The sequence below is a fragment of the Pinus tabuliformis genome, chromosome 8 (genome assembly GCF_031772625.1).
Source record: "Pinus tabuliformis cultivar Carrire ecotype Pingquan chromosome 8, CPIR1, whole genome shotgun sequence".
NCBI lineage: Eukaryota > Viridiplantae > Streptophyta > Pinopsida > Pinales > Pinaceae > Pinus > Pinus tabuliformis.
In genome coordinates, this window is record NC_142294.1 from 1193262579 (window position 1) to 1193283962 (window position 21384).

General features: G+C 33.9%; 2 pseudogenes; both read right to left on the reverse strand.

Annotated features, from left to right (window-relative positions):
• The window catches only part of LOC149239652 (pirin-like protein), a 52667-nt pseudogene that overhangs the window by 24844 nt on the left and 6439 nt on the right, over positions 1-21384 (reverse strand).
• On the reverse strand, positions 3416-4307 carry LOC149239653 (pirin-like protein; annotated as a pseudogene).

Here is a 21384-nt window from a genome sequence, read left to right on the forward strand (position 1 = left end):
AAACCCGGAAAAACCGAAGTCAGAAAACCAAAAATAATTATAGATCTATGTACAACAATAATGGATCTATCATATATGAGGAGTGTGAGTCCAACTCTGCTACCAAATTTGATAATCTGAGGCTCTCAATAGACAGATTTATCAATTTCCCACATTAAAAAAAAAATAAAGTTAAAAGGAGGTGTTGATCTCAAAACCCTTCATGCATCATCTGTAAAAATATTATGATAAGCCCGGGATCAAATTAAGCTAGGCTCTTCAGAAAACATGGATCAGGAGTTGGCTGGTCCAACTGAAAACTTCTCTGAACACCCAATGATCTAAAAATCAAGACTTTCCTGAAAAACTCAATTCAGCCATCAAAATAGAGCGAGAAAATGATAATAAAATTTAGATAAATAGAGATGCCTTCTATTACATTCAAAATTTAAATTATCACTTAAACCCCAACAACTAAGATACCTGTACTCAAATCACTCTTCAGAAGCTATCATTAATGGCTCAAAAATATTTACGCATGAAAACGATACATTTTACAATATTTCCATGAAGAGTAACGGTAGCGAAAATTAACCCAAAAGTCCTTTTTTATTATCCGAATAAAAAATACATGAGAGATTTTAGCTTAGCACATGACTCAGAGGTCAAATGAATTGACTGATGAATGAATTCCTATTTAAAGATAAATCCTCCAATGGCTAGTTCAAGTGATCCTTGTCAAAGCAATCTCAATCGTTGATGAGGATCAAAATTTCTTTTAATCTCATCTGTAAAAATTTTAAATTCTTGAGGAAATTTGAATTTTTCAATTAAATGCATTTTAATTAATTCAAAAATTAAATTTTTGAATTAATTTCCTCAAAATTTTGACTTTGACTTAACCCCAAGGATCAAAGGCTTAAAATTTATCAAAATAATTAAATTACCTTAGTCCCTGTACCTCTTAAAATTTAATTTTTAAGGATCGATGAATTTTGCCTTCGGAGAATTTAAATTTACCTAGGACCTAGAATTAATTAAATTTTTTGGCTTAGGATTTTAATTAATTTTTGGCCAGAAAATTTATTTAATTAACCTATGAGGGGATAAATTATTTCCCCAACCCTCAAGACACTTTACATCATGATTTTCACATTTTTTACATCTCAAGGGGGAAAGCCCATTTGCAAAAGACCCACACAAACTACCCATTTCTGCGACACAAATATAATCCAGCAGACCAAGCAATTTGTAATAAAATAACCTAACCAAATAGTTAGGATTATTCCCAAATCACTTTTGCATAGAGTCGATTTAGAACACTAAGACTTGCCTAAGATCACAGTGACAAAATCCATTCCGACTTTGGGGTAAGGCTAAAGGAAAACTCTGTTGACCATCTGAGAATGGATCGGTGAGACAAAAAACCTCTCGGAATGTAGATCGTCACTAGAAAAGTAGGGTTACCTAGGTAATTACATACAAGACACAGATCTGCTGAGACTATTTACATTATGCACATCCAGAAAGGGTTTAGAATATAATACGATGATCAGGCTAATGATGATAGTTGAACGGCATGGACACGTCAATCCAACACTATCGCTTTTACGAAAAAAGGGGGTGTACTGGTATGGGTCGTTGACACATAATGGTCAACAGGGCCATAAGTGCCAAATTCCCAATGTTCATCAAAATCATAGCAGGGTCATTAATGACTTGGAATACATATCATAAATCCTACAGAACAACCCTTGTGATGTTGGAAAACAGGCTTGGATGAACAAACTCATGCAATTCTGGGATGAAGTTTTTTTAGCCAAAGGAAGCTAGCTCAAAGCTTGCTTTCACTTAGTGAACATTGAAGACCGACCATCTAAAGCTTTTTCATAATTTTGGCAACTAAGGACACCAGAGGAAATTTTTGGACTTAAAACAATGATAAAATGGTAGACTTTCTAAAGAAGAGATTGAAAACAAGTTCTTCAGTCATTACAAGTTAGTTTTTCAATCCCAAAAAACAAAGGAGCATAAAATAGGTAGAGATGCTTAGAAAAAGTCTCGATTGTCAAGTCACCTACCAAAAGAGCATATGAAAATTTAGAATAAGGCAGACCAAGATCTTATCAAAGGCATTTCATTACCTACACCTGAGTCTAGATGATAAATCGACAGAAGAGAACAAATACAAAAAGGAATAATGTCCAATGAGAATGAAACAAATATAAATTTCCAAAATCATTTTACTAAATGATGCAGAATGAGACAATTTACTATTAGAATAACTTGATAGAAAATGATGCGGAATATTTGATTTTGGTGAAAAAAGTAATGAAAGAATTCAACAAGAAATAAAGTAAAACAAAACAATATAGGGAAACAACTTTGTGAATGTACTTCTAAAGCATGATATCTGATCCTCTGGAAGGCAGGTCCTGGGAAGGGATGTGCAAGAAAATGAGAATGCACAGTATCTTGAATGTTTCACATCTAAACAATCTTAGTTGTATAGCTTGTGAAAAAAAAGTAGAATTTGTTACACAGGTTGAAGGGTGATGGAGATTGGGATCATCTAGTAGGGGGATGCCATTTACTGACCGCTCACCTTTCCAAGGCCCAGGCCATAGATACCAAATTTCCAATGTCCATCAAAATCATAGTAGGATCATTAATGACTTGGAATACATATCCCAAATCCTACAAAACAATTGTTGTGATGTTGGAAAACAGGCTTGGATGACCAGACTGAGGAAATTCTCAGATGAATTTTTTTGAGCCAAAGGGGCCCAGCTCAAAGCTTGCATGCACTCAGTGAACAATAAAGGTTGACCAGCTAAATATTTTTCATAGCCTTGGAAACTAAGGACACCAAGGGAGATTTTAGCACTTAAAACCATGATAAAATGGTTGACTTTCGAAAGAAGAGATTGAAAACAAGTTTTTCAATCATTACAAGTTGGTTTTTCAATCCCAAAAATTAAAGGAGCATAAGCTAGGTATAGATGCCTAGACAAAGTCTTGAATATCAAGTCACCTACCAAAAGAGCATATGAAAATTTAGAATAAAGCCGACAAAGATCTTATCAAAGGAATTTCATTACCTACACTTGAGTCTAGACAATCAATCAACAGAAGAGAACAAATACAAAAAGGAAGAATTTCCATTAAGAATGAAACAAATACAAATTTCCAAGATCATTTTACTAAATGACGCAAAATGAAACAATTTACTATTAGAATAACTTGATAACAAACAATGCAGAATATTTGATTCTGGTTAAAAAAGTAATGAAAGAATTCAACAAGAAACAAACTGAGACAAAAAATATAGGGAAACAACTTTGTGAATGTACTTCTAAAGCATTATATCTGATCCTCTGGAAGGCTTGTCAGCAACAATAATTTTGGTATCATAGTTTTGAATTCAATATGCTCTCTATTCAACATCACTAAGCCCAACAGGATCAGAACGCCAGCCAACAACTCTCTCAAATCCATTTATGGAATGCTGATAATCTTCAATAGCCTGAATTATTTCCTATTTATTGTTCATAACAAAGGGACCATATTGAATGACTGGTTCATTCAGTGGCTGCCCCCCAATTAGGACGAATCTGCAAGGAATATTTGACTTGTTCCAAACACTCAATCCATTGCCAGAGCTCAATTGAACAGTGTGGTGAGCACCAATAGTTGATGAACTAAGATCTCCAAAAAATTGCCTCGCCTTCTAAAACATAGACAAATGCATTCCAACCCTCTGGAACAGGTTGATGAAGAACAACTCCTAGCTTCATTGTGAAATCCAAGAACATTGTTGGAGTTCGGGTGTATACAGGGGACTTAATGCCCAAAGCTTATCTAACTATAGCAATTTCTCTAACACCAGCTTTCTCAACCTTTTCTATGTCTTTACCTTCTAATTCTTGATATGCAAGTTCAATCCTATACAAAAAACCAATGCCTTGTAAGTTAGTAACTAAATTAGAAATAAATTATCCTGTAAGTTATTTGACAAAGTTGGCTCTCAAATAAAAAAATAACGAGTTCATTTCCCCGCACAAACCATCAAACATTCTAAATGGAACTGTTTCTAGTCAACTGCGATGTTGTAAAGTCCCTTCCCATCAATAAATTTAAGCAGAGCACGACAGTAAGCATGATTATTGAAATAATCCCGTCACCAAACAAATGCATTGGTGCTTTCCCCATGCATTTCATAGTGGACTATACCTCTTCATATTGTAAATTGCCTCGCCTTCTAAAACATAGACAACTGCATTCAAACTCTCTGGAACAGGTTTATGAAGAAAAACTCCTGGCTTCATTGTGAAATCCAAGAACATCGTTGGAGTTCAGGTGTATAAAGGGGACTTAATGCCCAAATATTCGCCATCTATAGCAACTTCTATAACACCATGTTTCTCAACCTTTGGTATGTCTTTACCTTCCAATTCTTGATATGCAGGTTCAATCCTATATAGAAAACCAATGCCTTGTCAGTCGGTAACCGAATTAGAAATAAATTATCTTAAATAAATTATCCTCTAAGTTATTTGAGAAAGTTGACTCTAAAATAAAGCCCCCACACAAACCATAAAACATTCTAATTGGAACTGGTTTTAATCAACTTGATGTTATGAAGTCCCTTCCCATCAACAAATTTAAGCAGAGCACGACATAAATCATGATTATTGAGATAATCCAATCACCAACAAAATGTATTGGTGCTTGCCCCATTAATTTCACATTGGAATATGCCTCTTCTAGATATCATCCACTGCACAACCCAATAAATTTTTACTCATAATGTTATTACTAACTCCAATGACCTAGGTCTAATACTCACTGCTCAAATCAATCCTTGTTGACCTTAAAGGAAAGTTCATCAAAACCACAAGAGATTAAAAATTGTCCAACCTGTAGATCACCAACCTTGATGGTACCCTTGTGTCCTGCAAAATCTTGATGTGTAAAATCTCCTTGTAGACAAAGCATCTCCTGTAAGTTATTTGACAAAGTTGGCACCCAAATAAACAAATAACGGGGTAAAGCCCCCACACAAACCATCAAACATTCTAAGAGGAACTAGTTTTAGTCAACTGTGATGTTATAAAGTCCTTTCCCATCACGAAATTTAAGCACAATACTATAGTAAACATGATTATTTAAATAATCCAGTCACCAACAAAATGTATTGGTGCTTGCCCTATCTGTGTTTGCCCCATCTACTCAACGCATAAGGAAACCATTTCCTCTTCCAAAACAGACAGAAGAAGATATATCCATGTGTGATAAATAAGTAGGGAAAATTTTAAGAGCCCCCCCTAAATTTATATATATAATAAATGGGCGAATCTCCATCGTATATAGGAAAAATGGAAGGCGATTTTATCAATAATATAATATGTATATATAGTTTTTTGGCGAATCTCTCACCAGCCATGGCGAATATTTTACTCAATTATAAAATCTTGTAAGATCTTGGTATTACCATGGGTCAATACCATGGGTTATTATAAACCTGGAGCTTAAAAGTTACTATTAGTAATTTATAAAAATTAATAAAATTAATAGTTCATTTTTATTTTATTTTTTATTTTAACCAAGCTAAAATGTTTAACATACATTAAATTACAACATCGATTTTTACTCTTGATCCAGCCCTGAGAGGGATCAAATATTTTTTCACTCTATGCTAGTTTGCATATCATGATATTTGATACCTCTCAAGGGTTAGTAGATCCAGAGTAAAGATGGATCTATGCTGGTTTAATTCGCCCATTTAAATAGGCTACATTCCAGGTCAATACCATGGGTCAATACCATGTGCCATTTTGGTGAATACCATGGGTCAATACCATGTGCCATTTTTATTTTTATTAATACTAATAGTAGGGTTACTAATGTTTTTTTGCATGGTATTAATAACAATCTAGTCCATGGTATTTGTCCCAAAGTATTTTTCCCATAGGTTTCACCTAAATATAACGCATTTTTTGAGTGTTCATAAATATAAGGTGACTTATGGAGTAAATATAAAAAAATGTTTTATTTGTTTACCATACCTCTCGTTTATTTATATTTTTAATAATTTACCATACCTATTTTACAAATATGGTATTTGGCCCATAGGATTCACTTAAATAAAACCTCTTTCTTGAGCCTTCATAAATAGAATGAGGGTTATGGACTAAATATAAAAAGAGGTTTTATTTATTTACCATACATCTAGTTTATTTATATTTTTATTTATTTACCATGCCTTTTGAGTAAGTATAAAAAGACGTTTTATTTATTTACCATACCTCCACTTTACTTATATTTTTATTTGTTTACACCCTTGCATGTATATAAGGTGACTTATGGAGTAAATATAAAAAATGTTTTATTTATTTACCATACCTCTCATTTATTTATATTTTTATTAATTTACCATACCTCTTTTATAAATATGGTATTTGGCCCATAGGATTCACTTAAATAAAACCTATTCTTGAAAATGGGCGAATGGATTCACTTAAACAAAATCTATTCTTGAAAATGGGCAAATGGAAGGTTGTAACTCCTAATTTCAAGGGCTAAATTTACCTTTTTTACCCTCTCCCTTAAAATAAGGTGGGCTATTTGAGGTGATTTGTAAAAATGTACTATGATACAAAATATTCGCCCACTAAAAATTTAAAACCCCTTAATTTCGCCAAAGGGCGAACATTCGCCCCTAAAATTTTCTATGTAAATAAGCATTTGAATCCATGAAAGGCCCAAGTATTGGCAGATGAAGCTTATGTAAGATGCGTTTACCTTGAGCATGTATGTGACAGTCTCAAAACCTGAACAACAAAAGGAAGGACAAAAAGGACCTAGTCTTCCATAAGATACTACACACACCCAATGGAAAAATCAAAGTGTTATTGAGTTTTTAAATAGGAAAAAGATTGTACCTCTGTGAGGATGGTCTAGAAAGCTAGCAAGAGGAGAAATTGCAAGCCAAATGAAATTTACCATTAAACAAATAGTTCTCTTGACAAACCACATTAGAAAAATGACAAAAATTCAACTCAAAATCAACAACTTATGTTCTGATTTGATCAAGACCCATCGTCTCTATCGTAACCCAACTGTAGCTCAAGAAATCTCAAAGGAATTTCTTACACAAGAAGGGAAAGAGTTCGAATCTCATCATCTTCTTGCTAAGAGAATTGGATTCAATTAATTGCAAATTCGTCAAATAAAAAAACTAACCTGGAAATTCATCCAACATAAGGAAAGGATCCAAATTCTTCAATTCGGGCCTGTGTGCATATCAATGTCAAAAAATTTGATGAAATCAAAACACCAGACTGCTAAAAAGAAAAATAAGAAACCTAAATATTAGCAGAAATATTACCTTCCAATGCTTCATTTAACAACTGGACCATCTCCTTGAGGCTCCGACTTGGAAAACAATTTTCTCCCTAGCAGGAGAGGCCTCTTAATTCAGGTGATATCATTGTTATTCATCTGGAATGGAACAATATTCTTAATCTCAACAGCTCTTGAATTTGAGAATGAAAGACCAATCTGGGGCTTAGAATTAATAGCAATATTTGAGGCAATTTTGTGCAGCAGGAAAAATGGTGCGAAACGAACATAAGAAACTAACCTAAACTAACTATTAGGTTTTTTCTTATCCTAACTATTAATCCAAGGGTCTAGAACTTTTCAATCATCTAACATCCGATCGAATGGTTTAGACAAGTACATGGTGGCAACTGGGGGAGTTGATTTCAAAGGGGAACGCCTTACGACGTAAATATATAAAATTCCAAACAAAATTGGTAAAATTAATTTGTTTTCTAAAATTTCAAAACCTATATCTCATTATTCAATAATAATAAAATATATAATATTATACACTTAGCAACAACTTAATTAATATTATATTTATTAAAATGTATATTATATATTTATATAATATATATTTATACATTCTATATTTATATTTATATATTATATATTATATATTTATATTATATTATGGGGTGTATTATTAAGAAACTGAAGGTCATTGGTTTGAAACTATGTGGGTAAAAATATAACCATGTTAGGAGTTGATGTGGCCCAAATCAGATGTGATCCTTAGATAATTTTTACAACTTAAATACCCCTAAGTCACAATTTCTCAACCAAATATATATATAAAACTTACTTTATTGACAAATATTTCTTAACCACCAAAAGAAAATGTGAATAGTTTTTAAAAAATATGCATCCATTATACTATAAAATTTTATTCTCATATCTAAAACACCAACTAATTATACTTCAAAGGATATTGTTTATTTTTTGAAGGCATGCTTTTGGTATCAATTGCTTTACTAATAAAAATTTCTTAACAACCCAAGTAAATAATTTTTTAAAAATATGCATCCACCATATTAAATTTTATTTTCATGTCTAAAACACCAACTAATTATACTTCAAAGCATATTTTTTATTGTTTGAAGGCATGCTTTTTGTTTAATCAACCATAAGTATTTCAAATTCGACTAAGGCTAAGGGATAAACACTAGAGGCAAAGTGCACCTAGGATATTCTTAGTGTTTATTCACGGTGTTTAAAAGAGTTCTATATCCACGGAGGAAAAACAAAATGTTTCATTGGCCTGGAAATATTACATGAATCTTACAAATTCTTTGATTTATTTCTATGAATGGAAGAAACTACAGACCAGTACAGAAATACAAATGCTTTTTGTAGAAATCACTACAAAGCACCAATGGATAGCCTTAGATGGTTTGCAGATCAAATCTTCATTAGTCTTTCCACCATATAAAAGCATTGTGTTGGGAGAAAAGGAAAATATTGCCAAAGCCACCCCTTTAGTTCTGAAAGATGACTCTGTCTCAGGCATAGATGGCAGAATCCAAAAAGTCAATGAGCAGTTAAATTGGACAAATACTACCCTCAAAGGTCTCTCTGTACATGCCTCAACTCATTTTGCACAGAAAGAGAAAATTGAGTCTCTACAAGTCTCTGTGAATACTGTGAATAAAAATTTGAATGAATTTCAATTTTCTGTTTCCACTCTTGAAGGTTTTGTCCGAGAAAGCACTAGAGCCACAACATCTTTGTCTGATCAACTCAAAGGTTAGTATGATGATATTGAAAAAGGAGTCAGTCTAGGTCTACATCAGACACAAGACAAAATTAAAGAGTTGATTTCCAAATTTGAAAGATTATCCATTTCTTCCACAGACAAAGATATTCCCTCATCTATGCTTTTCTGACATCCTATCTCTATACAAACAAAATCTGTTGATAGATTTCCTCACTTGTTTCCTAAAGAAACTCCTGACAAACCTGAAGCATCCCCTGGATCTCATCTTTTACCAGTTTACGAACCTCTGCCAAGCCAGTTTACCAGATATCCTGCCCCTGATCTTAGTGGCAAAGGACGCATGCCTGAATTTCAGACATTCCAACCCGACTCCCACAGAGAATGGAATATTGACAATCTCAGTTCTGGCCAAATTAGACAGATGATTGACCAGATGTTTACTAAATACAAACTAATGTGCATGAAGGGAAAAACTAAAATAGAAGCCTGTAAAACATTGATCCAATGTTTTACTGGCACTCTTCAGCGGTGGTGGGAAGTGGAGTCTTCTCCCACAACTTTAGAAAAAATGGCTGAAGAATTTGTGAAAGATGAGGCAGGAGATATTGTATTTCATGAAGATGGAAGTGCTCAGAGCAACATGATTGGTGCTCTCACATCAATGATTCTTGAACATTGGTGTGGTTCTGAAGTTGAGATATCAGATAAACATTCCCAAATTCTTATGAATCTAAGTCCAAAAACATGTCTCAATATGAAGATTTCCATAGAGATTAGGTGCAATGGGTTTACGAGGTCAAGGAGAGTAAGAATCTCTTATGGAAACAGGTATACCTTGCTGCTCTGCCTTCTAAATTTGTTTATTATTTAAGAACTAAAGAAGCTTTCCTACATCCATATGAATCCTATTCATGGGGTGAGATCTATTGTATTATAACCAAGGCCTTAGTTGGCCTATGTACAAATTTGAAAATGAACAAGTCTAACAAAAACTGTCTAAGCTTCCTGACAGCAAATCAATTTGCAAAAAATATGGCTTAAATCTAGATGATCCTATTGTACATAGAAAAATGATAAATAAGGCCATACAAAAAAATTCTAGCCAGAGGGTCAGTCATTCTCATCAACCCACACGATATTCAGGTCTGAACAACAACCATAGAAAAAGCACAGCCAAAGGATACTACAAAAGAGTTCCCTGAACTCATTATTACAGTCCTCAAGATATTCATCTTAGGACACATAAACATGAAGCATGGAACAAGCTTACTTGTTATCTTTGTGGCCAACAAGGTCACCATGGAAAATTTTAGGGGCTAATGTTCGCCCAATGGGCTAATTTTCCATGATTTTTCCACAAAAAAGATTCGCCAATTTCCAATTTTATAAAAGACGATTCGCCCAAATTTTAGAATATAAAATTATTTTACCTTAAAAATCGTCAACATTATATAGAGACTATATATAAAATAATTATAAATTTGATTAATTTTACAAATATATCAATAAACATTTACAATTTGCATATTAGAGATTAGTGAGATTCGCCAATGTTTTAAACTTCAAGAAAATTTTCCATCCTTAAAATTTTTCTTGAAGGTCACTTCAAATAAATGTCCTATTGGGGAAGAATCCAAATTGAAAAAAGGGAAAAGATCCCAAGAAAAACCACAAAAGTTCCAACAAGAAAAAGGAAAGCAAGGGGAAAAGAAGACACTGGTACATCTTCAATGCTTCAAATGTGGATCCAAACTGCACAAAACAAACCACTGTCCTAATTTTCATATTAAAGAAGAAGTACACATATTAGGTCAAAATTGTTGTGATTCTACTAAAACCTCTAGTTTAAGTAATTCTGACTCTGACTTATCTTATCAAGATAACATGTTCTTTGTTGAAGATTGTAATTGAATAGATTCTGATGATTGTCATTGCACCCTCGCAAATATTGATACTGAAGAAAGATCTGACAAAGAACAGACACCACCAAAGCCATCAGAAAAAGTTAAAATATGTATGGCTCATCTCAATGATGGTGAAGAAGCCAAAGTCTTGGAAGGAATAAAGATGTTGCCCAAAGGAGAGATGAAAGAAAATATAATGGAAACTTTTATGTAGACAATGCTCAAAAACAAAGGATTTGTAGCCACTTCCTCAAGTAAAAATCCTAAAGCCCTTTTTGTCGATGCTTCCTTTGAGAAAAATACTAAATCCTTTCAAAGAAGCCACCAGGAAGATAAGAAAAGAACACTTACTCTCCCATAAGTTAGCCATGAGATCCAAAGTCTAAAAAAAGAAATAGCTGAGCTCAAAACCCTAGTCTCAAAATTAGAAAAAGGAAAGACTCTTGAAGATGAAACAATCCATTTCTTTTCTAAACCAAATCCAAATATAGAAATCTATGAAACCAAGCCTACAGATTTCAGAGGTTTGGGAAATATGAAGATTATGGTTGTGCAACATCAATAGTTTCATGTTATGCTCTAGATTAGAGTCCAGGATGAATTCTTTCATTTAAAGACCTTATTAGATACTGGTCTAGACATCAATGTTCTAAATAAAAAATATGTCCCTGCTAAGTATTGGTCCAAGGCAATATGTGAGGTTATTGGATTAGGGGCACAAGGGTTTAATTTTCAGTATGAAGTCCCTAAGGCCACAATATGTTTTGATACATATTCCATAAATGAAAATTTTGTAGTAGGCAACATTCCTATTGACTGCATCTTAGGAAATCCCTTTTTGGCAGTCGTAGAGCCACATGGCTCTACAAGACTTGAAGATGGTAGATTAGGATACTTCATCTCTGTACCAAACAATAATGGTTATCTGCATACCATCACACTCCCATTTGTGTCAACGCCTTGAATTTCCACCATGATTTAGGCAATGCAAGAATTACATAAATCCCAAGAAAGACTAGTAGAATTGAAGGATTTAAAATCTTGCCTCCAGATTGATGACCAACTCAAACAGCCTAGTGTGCAGAAAAGAATTGCAGAACTCAGAAAACTCCTAGAAGATGAATGTTGTGCAGAAGAGCCCAATGCCTTTTGGCATAGAAAGAAATACTTTTTTGATCTACCATATAAAACAGAGTATACTGGTAGGCCATGCAAAAGCCAAGAAATTCCTATGAATGAAGCCTACCGACAACTTTGTCAGAAGGAGATCCAGGATCTACTAGATAGAAAATTGATCCACGAATCCAGCAGCCCCTGGAACTGCTATGGATTCTATGTCAATAAACATTATGAACAAATCAGAGGAGTACCTCGCTTGGTAATCAATTATAAACCACTCAACAGTGTCTTGGCTGATGATACCTACCCAATCCCACACAAAGGAAATCTAATTACCTGAATTGCAGGTGCCAAGATATTCTCCAAGTTTGATATGAAATCTGGATTTTGGCAGGTATCTATCAAAGAAGAAGATCAGTTCAAAACTGCTTTCAGTGTGCCATCAGGACATTATGAATGGAATGTTATGCCTTTTGGGCTAAAGCATGCTCCCTCAAAATTCCAAAAGGTGATGGACCAGGTTTTTAAGCCATATTTTGACTGGCTTATTGTATATATAGATGATATATTAGTATTTTCTAAATATGTCAATGAACATTTTAAGCACTTGTACAGATTTAAACAAATTGTTAAAAATAGTGGATTGGTTGTAAGTAAGAAGAAAGTAGAGATCTTCCAAACAAAAATCAAGTTCTTGGGTCATATTATTGAAAATGGACAGATCACTCTGCAACAGCATGCTGTTGCATTTGCTGACAGATTTCCTGATGAAATCAAAGATAAAACCCAATTGCAGTGATTTCTAGGTTACATGAATTATGTCTACAACTTCTATAGAAACTGCGCCCAAGACAAAAGAATCTTGAATCAACGTTTGAAAAAGAATCCCAGTCCATGGACTGAAGTTCATACAGCTGCAGTCAAGAAAATAAAAGAAAAAGTCTGAGTCCTACCCATTTTATATGTATCTGATGAAAATCTGTTTAAAATTGTTGAATCTGATGCTAGTGAGCTTGGTTGGGGAGGAATTCTTAAACAAGACAAGGATGGTGATGAGAAAATTATACAATTTTCTTCAAGAGGTTGGAACCCTGCCGAACAAAATTATTCTACAATTGAGAAAGAAGTCAAAGCAGCCTGGAACTGCATTGACAAATTTGATATCCATCTGATAAAAAAAAATATTTTAAGAACAGATGCCTCTGCCATGAAAAGGATCCTAACAAAGGATATTAAGAAACCAGGAGAAGCCAAGTTCACAAGATGGCAGACCCTATTCTCCAATTTCGATTTTGATATCGAACACATTAAGGGTGTCACAAATTGCATTCCAGATTTTCTTAGCAGAGAAAATCTCCAAGGGCCGACACACCTCATGCTCATTGTCACTGAATGGGATGTCTAGTGCAACCAGGAAATCTACAAAGAAATCCCAGATTCTACCCGATGGCAAGATTATATAGATAGTTGGAGACCAACTTGGAAACTCCAAAACACACATGTTAAATGCAAACCTCCAACCACATGGAGATCTCCAGCGTCTAGTTCCAGAAAGAAAACTATATCGAAAATCAAGCAGATGGATTCCTTACATGGTATATAGCCACTCCAACAAATTAGCAAAAGAAGCACAAGAGGCTTAAACCTTCATTTTAAAGATTTAATTAGAATTTGGTAGGAAGAAAATAATTGATTCAATATTTATCAAAAATATTTTGTGATCAATTGAGCAAGAGATCCATCTTTTGAACTAAAATTTCTATGGCCACATCGTGACCCAACCTTGGTTTTTCCTGTTACTATCTACAATTTGTCTGCATATAAAAAATTTATGGTTAAATCTCCTTTGGAGAGATAAACCAGGTTCAACATACTACACACTGATGAAATTTGGGTCACTATTCCTCACTCAGCATCATCATCGACCACAATAGCTCATTGAATGGTGGGGAATGTTTGGACTCAACAACTCTGCCATGGACCCACACTATTTTGAAATTGCTCGTCATTTGGAATGTGTAAAATGCGAAGGCTGAGAATGATTCCATTTACCTTGTACAATTGTTTCAGATCTTAGTAAATACTCTGACAATGAGATCCTCCTAAATTTTATGTCCAAACACCACTAGTGGTCTATCATGACTAAAGTTAAACATCAAATTATTTTGGAAAAACCCATGATAGTTTGCAATATTTTTACAAAGACATGGGACAATAATCTATATCACAAAATAACATTCCCTGGCTCCACGCTCTTGGGGGCCTCATAATTGTACTCATTATTCGTTCCTCGTGGACCTTGCATGATAAAGGTATCCACTATGTAATGTAATGTCTAGTCACATGACTATGATTATGACCAATTTTGTGGGATTCCAACAAAATCTCCACATTGTAAATCGTTTGATACACTAGGTTAGATCTATAAGATTGTGATGAGACTCAGAGCACTTTTTTGACTTTTGGTAAGGTTTGACTCACATCTCATTCAATCCTATGGAAAGGTTATGAGCTATCTTCTGAAGATGATTTTGGTCTCCTCTCGATTAATATAGATAAGGAGAGGAGAATGCATTATGGGTATTTGGCCTTGGAGTCTTGAGGTTGAGAATTGCCCCATGCTCTGCATCTGCGCTTTTAAGCGATCTTCTTTCAACACATAAACGTTTTCATAGATTGTCATAAGTCTCAGAAGCTTGCGCATCAAGACGAACAATCCTGGTGAGAACCTAAAGTGGCCAGAGCTTGAGGATTAAGTCTTGTTTTGTTTTAAAAATATATGATTCTCAAGCAGAGTCTGCAAAATATTAGGTAGCGTTCAGTTTCTATAGTCAATTTTGAGTTAGAATATCTGATAAATGCCTTAGCAGTCCATCTCTGAAAAGAAAAGAGACTTTATGTATATCACCAGTTATTCTGAATTCAATAAAGAAGAACTTTATTGTTAATCAATGCATGTATAGTAGCTACATAATTTCTAAGCTATAAATCTTACGACTGTTGTGAGCTTCATCTGAGATTCATTCGAAGTTCACTTAGAGTCCTGGAGTGTAGTGTGCTCATATAGGCAAGAGGCCGTCAAGAGGGTGCTTTGTGTTGGGCCGCTAATATGCCATTATTATTATCACTTTTGAACACTTATTCCACCCATTTCTATTATTCTTCATCATGTCATTTATTATAATTTATTATATAAATCTATTTTATGATGATTTATGCTTTTATGAATGAATATTATTTATTCTCCTTTATTTCTAATAAATTGATGATTATGCATGATTTTATCAATGATAGTTTTAATAAATAAGTTGTAACATTATTCACCATTTTTAGCCTCCAAGATAATTTCAAGATTGAAGATTTGATCATTAAAAGTGCCAACTCATAAATTCGCTGGAATAAGAAGTGACGGTTTTGCGATTGAGATTATGAGCAAATGAAGCAGAATCTAGAAACTCCAGAACATGGGTTTTGTCCAGAACGGACCCAATTAACTTTAACAATAAACGGTTTGCCCAAATTCGGCTTGTACTGAGAGAAACGCGGGGTTCTTTGAGCACGATTTTTCAGATTTGTTGTTGCGGCCATCCTCCAAATCTCAGTTGCAAAGCCAAATTCGTCTTGATCTTGTTGAAAGCTGGATGGAAATATATCTTCTTGTTGATCAATTGGTTAGAAGAAAACAAATTTTGTAATAGAAATCATGTTGTACTTATCTTTATTGTAACTGCTCTCTGATCTCTCTTTATTTAAATCAGAACAGAGATCAGAGATGGGGGATACGAATGATGGAATTGGGGGATTCGAATGATGGAAAAATGATGGAATTGAGGATTTAGAATTAGAGATTTAGAATTAAGAATTCATGATAGGATAGGAGAAAGAAAGGATTGTTTCAAGCTGTAAGTCTCAAAGCTATTGCTGTTGTAATGATTTTACCATTTAATGATTAATACCTAATTTGGGAGTTGTTGTTCATTCTTTTCATCTGAAGTAGCCCAGCAGTATCCGCTGGCGGCTAAGGGCTCAACCTATGGTGGAGTACGTTGTTTCTGTGTATCATATCTTTACAATTGTTGCTGTGTGATGGTTTGATTTATTTCCTATTCTTTTGAATTGCATTATTTTATAGTTTCATGTTTTTATAGTGTGCTGTTAGAATATTTTATGGAATTGTTTTATTGCACAAGTTGAGATTGAATCGTGTGGCTGTTCTTTTCCATCATAACAGAGATTACTATCATTTTCAACTTATATTGTTATGCTGTTCATTTCAAATGTAAAGCTTCGTTGTTCATTTCAGATTGTTGGTTATTCGATTCCACTAATCAGAGTTTGATGTTCAGATTTATTAAATATGATTTGTTGTTTAATTCCTTTAATTATAAGTTTGTTGTCCATTTACTTCGTTGTTCAGTTTGGTTGATTAATTGCAAGAGTTTGCTTTTAAAGAGTTTTCCTAGTTTACTTTCAATGACAGCTTTAGTTCAATTTCGATTTCCTTTTGATTGCTTTAAAGCAGGACAGTCAACTGTAGAGAACATTGGTTATTGCTTCCTCGTTCCCAGATTGATTGTCTTGTTCCGGTTTGATTTCAATTGCATCAATATCTAGAGGAATGAGTTATTGCTAATGTATCCTCGATTGATGGTTGTTTGAGTGAATGATTTAGTTTAAGAACATTTCAGTTCCTTGCTATTCCATTTCTTAATTGTTGTTCCATTTCTTATCTGCTGTTCCATTTCCTGTTATTCGCATTATCTTTGCTTTGGTGTGAAGAACGATCTGAAACTGTAGTGGGCATTGGCATTTGCTGTCTAGTACCCAGATTGATGATCTGTTCCTTGATTACTTTTGATTACATCAGTTTCCAAAGGGATGAGTTATTGCTACTGGACCCTTGACTGATACATTGCTTATTTTTCTGAATGCATGATTTAAGTCTTAAAGTGCTTTGTTGTAAGTAGATTTTATTTCCAGCTTTCATTTACTTTTGGATTTTGAGCACTATACTGCAAAACATTACTCTTGAGTAAAGAGCCGCCTCAGACTGAGTACACTCTTGAAATAAAAAGTCGTCCCTGGGTTGATAATTAATGTGAAGGTAATTAGGAGTTCAAAAGACACCTTTTTATCGCTCCACATTTTGGCGCCCTTGCCGGGGAGAGTGTAGCCATTTCTAAAGAGTAGTGTGAATCTAATGAGTGCCTGCTAGGGAAGAGTTGGATCTTCAAAACAAGAGGTAAGAACCTGCGTGCGGAGCATGTAAAAGCCCTGCTCCATTGTCCGCTTTCCTAATAGATTTGTTGTTGCTTTGTTGGGTAGAAATAGATGTTTGAATTTTTGTGTGAATGAATTAAAAGAAAAAAAATATAAATTTTGAAAAACAAATCTCATGATTTCTCTCAAGTGGTGATGTAAGCAGCACCCATTTCACTAACTGATTGTCAGGAACATTTGAAGAAGGGGCCTCGAAGAAACACATGAAGAACATCTTCTATTATGATAAGAAATGGCTCACTTTTTTACTTTTGAATTTCCTATCAAGGATCTAGGAGGAGTGACACAAATGCACATAATTTCCCCATTGTCTCTACCAAATTTTCATGGCTTGACAAATGAAGATCCAGATACATTCTTATTTTAGTTCGAAATACTTTGTAGAGGATATGATTATTGTACTAATGATCAAAGATTGAAAGTGTTTCCTCTTACTCTAAAAGGAGCAACTCTACAATGGTTCATGAGCCTAGGTGGGAATTGCATCCAAAGATGGGAGGACATGAAGAACATATTCTTGAAGAAGTACCAAGACTATTGCAAATCCAATGAAGATATTCTCGGTATGATACAAGGGGAAGATGAAAGTTTGGAGGATTATGTAGATCGATTTCATTATAACCTTCAAAAATCAAAGCATAAGCATTTGGAAAAAGAAATCTTAAAAACACTCCTTAAAGGAATCAACGATGAATTTTTAGAACTCTTAAATCTGATAGGAAAAGGTGATGTTTTTCAATTATCATATAATGATGTTTGTGAATTGTGCATAAGGTATTCAAGAGGAATCTCCAAGGCTGGTAAGAATTCTAGAGATGTTTGTTCTTTCTTTTCCAAATCTGCTACAAGAATAGGAGACATAAGAGCTGAAATTAATACTTTATTTCAAAATTTTAAAGTTGATTTTATTAGCTCTCTAAGTTCACAATTGGATGCTTTGCAGGTTCGGAAAAATCAAGAATTTGATGAAGTGTTTTCCAATCATGACCGAAAGGAGCAGTCCATAGATAGTTGTTCTTCCTTATCTAGGATGGAAGTAGCATATCAAAGAGATGAGGAAGATGCAACAAAGTCAAAACCATGGAAATCATGGCCTACATGTATGGTTCAAAACACTTCCTCTTCATTCTCTTACTTTCATAATCCATTATGGAATACTAATGTGTTAGGGCAACCATGTCAATTTCAATATAACCACCAACCTTGTTTACAAGTTGGCCATGGTTCATCTTATGATGGCATGACTACTCTCCGTCATCTTGTAGCACAAACATATTCTACATATTTTTCACCAACTCTTCCACAACATCCTGCTTGCATACCAAATTCATCCACTCAACCCAATCAACCACATCATCACAATGCTCCATTCCTTACACATTTTCCTGCTCAACTAATTCCACACCCTCACCATAATAAACCAGTACAACATGCTTACAATGTTGAACTGCCATATTTACCCACCCTTCTCACCCATTCTATCTCACATGCGCCATTAGAGAAAACTTATAATGAGATTTAGAATGTTTCAAATTCAAAAATTGTAGAAGCTATGGAAGAAAATGAGGTTTCTTATAGTATGTATCAACAAGCTATTTTAAAAGCTCAAGAACTTCATGATCTGATGGATATGAGAGATCAAGAAAGTAATAGATACATTGAACATTGGTTTCACTCCATCATTTGTTTGCAACATCACTCTATGCTTCAACAATTTTTGATACCATTTTTTGAAGGGAAGTTGGCTTCTCATACCCTAATATCCATTAACATGCATTTTTCAAATTTGGGTATGTGCATACATGAAGCCCTATTTCGAAAATGGTTCCATTGGAAGTAATCCTATACGTAGTCATATTCATTTTTCAAATCAAAATAGGTTAGTGTAGAAAATAAAATAAATAAGGGAATAAATCAATGCATTTTGTTTTTTTGTAAAACTAGTTGTTTCTTTTGTTGCAACACGCTATTGAAATCAACATCGATGATAAATGTTTCAATTCATTTGTGTATGTAGATGATTTATAATAGAAATAACAATTCTACAAACACTTATATTCATCTTTATCATCAATATGAAAAAATGGTTGAATATCATTTTTTTGGCTTGCGGGCTTGATGAGATTTCTGGAAAAACAGTCGGGACAATCATGTTTTGAGGGACCAAAAGTGAAAATTTTTAAAACTTGTTTCTACCCTAGGTATCCCTTAATGTCTAATTTCTAATCCAATTTGAACCACTCAATTTGGATTTGAAACGAAAATGTTAGAAACAAAACATTGACAGGGTGTCTAGTGGGCAGCTCAGGAAGAGACTTGGGACAGTTAGTTTTTGGAGGCCTAAATGAATGAATTTTTAAAATCTATTTCTATGGTAGATTCCCCTATTAATATAGTTTACAATTCAATTGGAATCACTCATTTTCGATATCGTATGAGGAAGTTATGATCAAAATACTGACTGTCTATCGTAAATCAGCACTCTTAAAACTCTGTCTTTCCGACTGTTCCTTACAGTATTTGACCTATCAATTCTTCTTGTCTTCAAAACCTATTTCTATTGGAAATAAATAAATGAATTTATTCTCATTTCCAATTTGAATCATTTGAATATGACATCAAACGAAAAATCTATGCTTAAAACATTAACTATTGTTCTAAGTGGGGTAATCGAAAATGACTCTATAATGCAGGTTGTTCTAACTAAAATTGACATATCATATCATTGAATTTTTAAACCCTATTTATATTGGAGATACACCTTTGAATTAGCTCTCATTTGGCTTTGGAATCACTCAATTTGGACAAAAAACGAAGTTGTGATTAAATCACTGCTGGTTAGTATGGTCGACCACTGCTCTCCCGCAAGTGGCAAATAAATTTTACTTTGTTATTTTCTCAATGGAATTGTTATACAAAGTAACTACTTGTTATTTTTTTGCATAATTCTTGGATTAGGGGAGCCCGATCACCTCTCTTTCTCCATGATTTAATATTTTATTGCAGGTAGACACTCGTTTTTTTGCAGGTCCTGGGAAAATAAAGAAGGTCAATTTATGGACAAGTGATTCTTAAAAGAAATTTTATTGAAACAAAGGAATTTCATCCAAGTCATTGCCCAACGGATTCATAATAGAATAAATGAGAATTGATTTCTATTTGAAGATTCATGTCTTCTCACTGCTGCCAAAACATTTTTCAAAAAGATCATTTTTTTACATAATATCACAGCTGTTGTAACTTAATTTACATATTGTCTTTAAATAAAATGTTGTTTCTTTTCTAATTTCTCTTATGCTTTGTGTTTCAGGTATTGTTTCATTCAAAGTGTAACTCATCCTCAGCATCAATGCCGTGAACAGCTAATTTTTTTTTTTTTTGCATGTTTGCATTTTATGATTGTCCATTTTGTTGTTCCTTTCTGAATGGAACAACACTTCTGCACTTTCATATTTTGGTGTTCCTTTCCGAATGGAACAACACTTCTGCACTTTCACATTTTGTTGTTCCTTTTTGAATGGAACAACACTTCTGCACTTTTCATTTTTGGCACTTGCGTTTTTGCTGTTCCTTTTCCAATGGAACGACACTTTTCGTTTTTGTTGTTCATTTTCCAAAGGAAAGACACCTTTCATTTTTGATGTTCTTTTTCCAAAGGAACGATACTTGCGTTTTTGATGTTCATTTTCCAAAGGAACGACACTTTTCATTTTTGCTGTTCCTTTTCCAAAAGAACGACACTTGCGTTTTTGCTGTTCCTTTTCCAAAGGAACGACACTTTTCGTTTTTGCTATTCATTTTCCAAAGGAATGACACTTTTCATTTTTGTTGTTCCTTTTCCAAAGGAACAGCACTTGCGTTTTTGTTATTCCTTTTCCAAAGGAACGACACTTTTGATTTTTGTTGTTCATTTTCCAAAGGAACGACACTTGCGTTTTTGTTGTTCCTTTTCTAAAGGAACGACACTTTTAGTTTTTGCTGTTCCTTTTTCCAAAGGAA